The sequence below is a fragment of the Podarcis muralis genome, chromosome 5 (genome assembly GCF_964188315.1).
Source record: "Podarcis muralis chromosome 5, rPodMur119.hap1.1, whole genome shotgun sequence".
NCBI lineage: Eukaryota > Metazoa > Chordata > Lepidosauria > Squamata > Lacertidae > Podarcis > Podarcis muralis.
This window is the reverse complement of record NC_135659.1, coordinates 93,032,666-93,039,550: the sequence shown is the minus strand read 5'-3', so window position 1 is coordinate 93,039,550 and position 6,885 is coordinate 93,032,666.

Sequence of the window (6,885 nt, the reverse complement as noted above, 5' to 3'; positions counted from 1 at the left end):
GGGGGCTGGGGGGGAGGAAGGGGGCGAGGGGGAGCAGCCGCCGCTGCTCCTGAGGAGATTCTGAGGCGGTGGCGGGCAACGCGTGGCGGAAGAGGAGGGGTCCCGCCAGCCCCGCGTTTCTCTCTCTCTCTCCCTCACGGAAACCTTCCCCTCAGCTTCTGCCGCTTTTTCTCTTCTTTCCCTCTTCCTTTTTTTTTAAAAAAAATGAAAAATCTTTCCTTTCTCTCTTTTCCAGCCCCCCCCCCCTTCACGGAATTTCACTGCACTCGGGCGCCGCGGCGCGCAGGCGCACTGCTCGCTCCTCTTTCCGCGCAGGCGCCTTCTCTCGCTCTTTCGCCTCCTTTTCTTTCTCTCTCGGTGGTACGCCTACAAAGGAGCGAGGGAGGCGCCCGCCATGTTTGGATTTGCATCCAGCAGGAGATGCCGCCGCCGCCCCGCATCTCACCGCCCGACTCGCCCGCCTCCCTCCCACGGCACACTAGGCAACGTCTCGCGGCACACTAGTGTGCTGCGGAACACCGGTTGGGAAACACTGATGTAACATACACCTGGAAACTATCTCATAAGGAGACAGTCCCTTTGACAAAGAGAGCATCTTTGGCTAAGCAGATGTTGCTTCTTCGATGCATGTAGTCAAAAAGAGAGAGGTGGCTGCCCTGCCCTGTGCTTTTGTCATTACCTGCACAGGTGAGGCCACGCCCACCTCTAGTCACATGCAGAGGAAGTCTGTCCCAGCCCAGAAGGAAACAGGAAGTTTACCTGCTGGCTGGACAAACATTCCTCCCCGTGTGTAAACATGTTCACTCTAGGAATGTTGTACTTGACTGCTCTTGTGTTTCACATCCCACATGGAAGTGGGCCCTGTCGCTTTACCAGCTTGATCCATGCCAATTCGCAGTCTTTAACCATGTCATGAAAAGCTTCCTTTGCTGATTTTGTTTGGGTTGAATTTGTGTTGAGATGCCATACGACTGAATGGCAGAGGGAGAGCTTTTCACCTGCCGCTTTCAAATGGCTACACCCAGCCTAGGTCCATTCCAAAGTCCAGGGTCAAGATCCATTCGAAAGCAGCACATCGCGCCACAACGAGAGTCAGCCCAAGCAAAGCCACGGCCTTCCGGTTGAGTTGCGCTTGGGTTTTCCTGGATGTTGTTAGAAATTGACAGCAGAGAGTGCAGACGTGTGTAACCCGAGCAGACGGCTGAATCAGCAGAATGAGCCCTCATTGGTAAAGATTTATTATACGTTATCAGTAGCATCCACAATCTTTCTGTGATTAGAGCTCCATTGTGCGTAATTATCTCATAGGAATCTGGCTCTTTGATGTGTGCTTCATCCACCAGGCTGAAATACAGTTCAATTTGAGTGGCTTTTTCATGGTTGGGTGGAATTTACATTAATTCTTCTAGGCCTGCAGGGCTGGATTGGACTGTCACTAGTAAGATCATCATAAATATTCATATCTACAGCGTTCTTGTAATGCCGGCAAAGAGGCAATCAAGGAATCCCAATAATGACTAGCTCCGGCCCCATTGTGGAAACAGATGCCTGTGTAGAACTGATGTAAAAGGTAAAAAAGGTAAAGGAACCCTGGACGGTTAAGTCCAGTCAAAGGCGACTACGGGGTTGTGGTGCTCATCTTGCTATCAGGCTGAGGGAGCCGGCGTTTGTCCGCAGGCAGCTTTCCAGGTCATGTGGCCAGCAGGACTAAACCACTTCTGGTGCAACGGAACACAATGACGGAAACCAGAGCACGCAGAAATGCTGTTTACCTTTCCGCCACAGTGGTACCTATTTATCTACTTGCACTGGTGTGCTTTCGAACTGCTAGGTAGGCAGGAGCTGGGACAGAGCAACGGGAACTCATCCCGTCATGCGGATTCGAACCACCAACCTTCTGATCAGCAAGCCCAAGAGGCTCCGTGGTTTAGACCACAGCACCACCCGTGTCCCTTCTGTGTGGAACTGATGTGGAAGTCGATAGAAATTGTGCCTCCCCACATCCAACAGCAACAACACCAAACACACCATGTGACTCCAAGGTGGTCCTATGGGCAATTCCAGTGCATGTAGGAGATTCCTAGCTAATTTCCTGGCATCTCCTGATAGGGCTGAGAGTGTTCCCAGTTAGAAACCCTGGAAAGCTGCTGCTACCAGTCAGTGTAGGCAGTGTAGGCAAAGCTGGGCTGGAGAGACCAATTGTCTGACTCCCCTGTTTCAATGTGGCCTGTCCATTTTAAAGGAGAAGCATCTTAACCCAGCTCCGAGTCAGAGCAGAACTGAAAGAAGCTACGAGCACTATGCCTATTAGCTCTTCAGAGACAAATAATCTGCCATTGAGAGCTAACATGGGGGAGATCAGGCTGAGCGAGCGGAGATGAAGATCACTTTAATAGCTCTTCTCAAAGCAGCAGCGATCAGGCAGCAGCACAAGACAGAGTAGGAGGAGGAGGAGGCCTCTGTGTAGGTAAAGGCTTTGTTAAAGGGAGGTGAGGAAGAAGCTGAAACGCTGTTGTCAAGCAGCGCCGCGCTTTAATTTCATGCCACATTATGACAATTGGCTCTGCAAAGCACTCGATACGTGCGGCGGCCGAGCTGGTCTATTACAACTCGTGCCACCATGCCCAATGGGCCTGCGAGACTCGCGATAAACCTGATTAAATAGCAATGTGGAGGGAGGGGGGGTTGATTAATTCAATCTAGCAGCGTCTAGATCCAGTCTATGGGGAGAGCTTCACCCACTGCTTCAGCCCTCCGATCCTAGCTTTGCGAGATGGGGGATCCTACACTACTCTGCTTTCTCACAAAACAAAAACAAGCATTTGTTTTGTTTTGCTTTTATTTATTTAATTATTGCATTTACACCCCACCTTTTCCTCAAAGGAGTTCCAGGTGGTGTACATAGTTGTTCCCCTCCCCCCTCCTTATTTAATCCCCACAATAATTATGTGAGGTAGGTTGGGCTGCGAGATCCAAGGTCACCCAGTGAGCTTCATGGCTGAGCAGGGATTTGAACCACCCTGGTGTGGCGTTTGCCTCCCAGGTGGGTCATAAGGAAAGGGTTAAATGAGAGTGATGTGATTGGCCAGAGAGAAACTGATAGGAGGAGTTAGGGTTAGAGTTGGAATTGTGTGGAAGTCAGTTGAGAGTTGTTGGGAGTTGGAGAAGGAAGAGGGAGGATATGTCTGTGGGTTAGTCGAGTTGTGTGGTGAGAGAGTGAGAGGAACTGTTAGGTGGAGTCACACAGATAGTTGGGATAATCAGTTTGAAGTTGTTAGGAACGAATAGGACAGTTAAGGAACTAAGATTAAGAAACTGCCAAGAAAAATTAACTGAAACCTTAAACCTGTTCATGCTTCTAAAAATAAACTTGATTATTTGTTAATGTTAACAACTGACTGGACTCCATGTGTACCCGAGGGAAACGGGTTGGTGGCAGCGAAGAGGCAATCACAGTGGTGGCACAGGGATCAATAGACCGTCAAACGTCCGGGGACCCTGTGTGATCGCCACACCTGGTCTCCCAGCTCCCAGTCCAACACTCCAACCCGTACGGATCTCACAGAGCTCTTCAGTACTCCATAAGCAGCATTTTAGACAGCCACAGGTTGAGAGACCTGTCCAGGTTTACTAAAGGACACAAACCACCACCAGAAATAAAGGCCAGTGTGAAGCTGCAGTAATAATAATAATAATAATAATAATAATAATAATAATAATAATGTGCAAGCAGGAATACACACCACTCAGTCACCTCTTAATTATGTTAAGGGAAGAAGGAGACTTCTTCCCCCTTCCCACCGCCACTGAGGGATTATGGGAGAAAGTCAATCCCTCTTACTTCAGCCACATAAAATCCCCTGTATCTATTTGTCTGCAATTTGGCAGGCTTAAGCCACTCTGCACTTGTAAATTTCATCCACACTTGCCAAAGGGAGGCAGCCATAGCTGTTTTTAGATTCCACGTTATAGTGAACTAGCAGAAAGTACTAGGCATTGCTTGGTAATTCTGTTTAAAAAACAAAAAACCCTGAGATTTATGAATGGGTAATGCAATTTGTTAAGTTTCCTGCCAAATTTTGTCAACACCAGCACAGTTTTAAAAGATTCTGTCAGATTCAAAATGGCCTCTGATGTTATCCAAACAAAGACCAAAATCCTCTCCTTGATATCACAAACCATCGTGTCAAATTGGGAGATAGAATGGTCAGAGGTGCTCTAATCAGCACAGTTTAAAATGGTTTAGTCTGCCATCTGGATTCAAAATGGCATCCTCCTACGCCATTCAAACATAGACAAAGCCCTGCTCCTCTATCTCAGGAACTAGCATGCCAAACTGAGTGATGATGTGTGTCAATGAATAAAGAACAGCTGACAGACAGACGAGCAGACAACTTTCCAAGGTTCTGTCTAGTTTGGATACCACTGGACGCCATTTTGAATCAAGATGGTGGACTACATTGTTCCCAGCATGCATTTGGACACCTCTTCAGATATCATCGCCCAATTCTGCATGAAAGTTCCCTGGATCAAGGAGCAGGCTTTTTGTCTACGTTAGCTACCATGGGACACCATTTTGAATCAAGAGAGTCGATGGAATCTTTCTCAACTGCACCAATTCCTTGGTTTCTGAGTATTCCTGAGCAATGCTGAGTACAAGGCTGCTAGTCTCCCATTACGTGTAGTAAGGCCATGAGCATTCAGGCCCTGAATTTCTCATGGAAGAGATGAAGAACTGTTTGGGTACACAGCTTGCGATTCAGCAAAGGTAAAAGCAGCCCGTGTAGGCTGGTGGCCTGCTAAGCACTTGACAGCTGCCCCTCTTCCAAGGCCCTATGCAGAAAAATCAGGAGGTTTACTTGGGATTCAAAAACACTGTTTTGAATGCGTTATAAACATGCAACACCAGATGGAACCAGAGAGTAAAATAAAAAATTCTATGGGATTTTCTGTAGCATTTTTTCTTCTTTTGTTATAGCAATTTAATTTCTGACTTATATTGTTTTTTCCTGGGTGTAGACTCACCCAAGAATAGCTGACGGGTTTCATTTAGCTTAATGTTGTTGTTTAGTCATTTAGTCGTGTCCGACTCTTCGTGACCCCATGGACCAGAGCACGCCAGGCACTCCTGTCTTCCACTGCCTCCCGCAGTTTGGTCAGACTCATGTTCGTAGCTTCGAGAACACTGTCCAACCATCTCGTCCTCTGCCGTCCCCTTCTCCTTTCCCAGCATCAGGGTCTTTTCCAGGGAGTCTTCTCTTCTCATGAGGTGGCCAAAGTATTGGAGCCTCAGCTTCAGGATCTGTCCTTCCAGTAAGCACTCGGGGCTGATTTCCTTAAGAATGGATAGGTTTGATCTTCTTGCAGTCCATGGAGTTGTCTTAATTGTAGATTTAATGTATATAACCCAAAGTCCAGTACTTTACTGGGGAAACCCAGCCAGATGGGTGGGGTATAAATAAATTGTTGTTGTTGTTGTTGTTGTTGTTGATATTATTATTTTCTGGTTATGTGTTGTTGTTTATTAATTTGTATTCCGCTCTTCATCCAAATATCACATGGCAGTTCACAACATAAATGGAGTATCTCTTTCTCCCTGGAGAGAGAGAAAAAGCAGTTTAGATTCAAAGCACATTGAATCCAAACTGTTTCCTCTGCAGAGGAAACTGCTTCATATCCCCCCCCCCCGCCCTCCTTGCTGAGGCTTCAAAGAGGCTCCTGATCAGCAATTACAGCAAATCTTTTTTTATTGGTGCTGAAAGACTGTCTTCCGAGGAGGTTTGCTGCAGCATCTGACTGGCACTTAGTCACCTCCTTTGGCCTTTCACTGGTGTCAGTCACCTGGTTTCATTATGACATCAGATGACTGGCAGGTGGGTACTCTCGTCTACCAGTCAAAGTTGGTCTATGGGGGGTGGGGTTTAGGAACCCAGCCCATGGGCTGGACCCAGGTTGCCACCCCTCTTTTACAATGTTAAATGTTTAGTCCAGGCATAGGCAAACTCTGACCCTCCAGATGTTTGGGACTACAATTCCCATCGTCCTTGACCACTGGTCCTGTTAGCTAGGGATGATGGGAATTGTAGTCCCAAACATCTGGAGGGCCAGAGTTTGTCTATGCCTGGTTTAGTCCATACGTAAGGATTCCCAATGCCTTGCTCAGCTGATACATACACCTTGGAGCCCCATACGAGCTCTAGGACACAGCAGTCACCAAGATTGGAATTCGCTTTCCTAGAAAGCTATAAATAATGGTAAATAGAAACTATCGCCGCTATCCTTCCCCCCCCCCCCGCCTCTCTGTTTTAGTGCAATTCAGATCCTTCACTTTAAACGATGGCAAGGCAGATTTGCTCCAAATCAGTTTGTTTATGAAAGCAAGCTTTAAATAAATTGCTGGTAATGAAACAAAGAGGGGGAGGGAAGGAAACAGGGTGGCTTTTTTTTCCTCCTGCGCTTATGGAACACTTGTTACTAAGGGGTGGGGGTGGGGTTGTTGTTGTTTTTTAGATCTTTCTTTGAAAGCTGTCATTCCTCCCGGTAAAAAAAGAAAACGCATTTCCCTATCCATTTGTGCAAGCCGTAATTTCCTGCTGTTCTCTCTGCAAATGCATAATGGGAATTGCAAAGGGTGAAACCCATTTTGGAATTGCAAGAGAGAGAGAGAAGCAAAGCCTTATTGTGCATTTGCCACCAGGGAAGCAGCGATGGGGAGAGTGGGGTGAGTGTGTGTGTGGAGCGACTTGCCTTCTGAAATACATACGAAGGCCTACCGCTGGCGCTACCGTGGTCAAATCAGTTTCAATTTAGGAGGGTCATACCATTACCCCCCCCCCCCAATCTTGCGCAGATAGGAGCCGGCGGGTAGCTGCAAAACTGTGGACA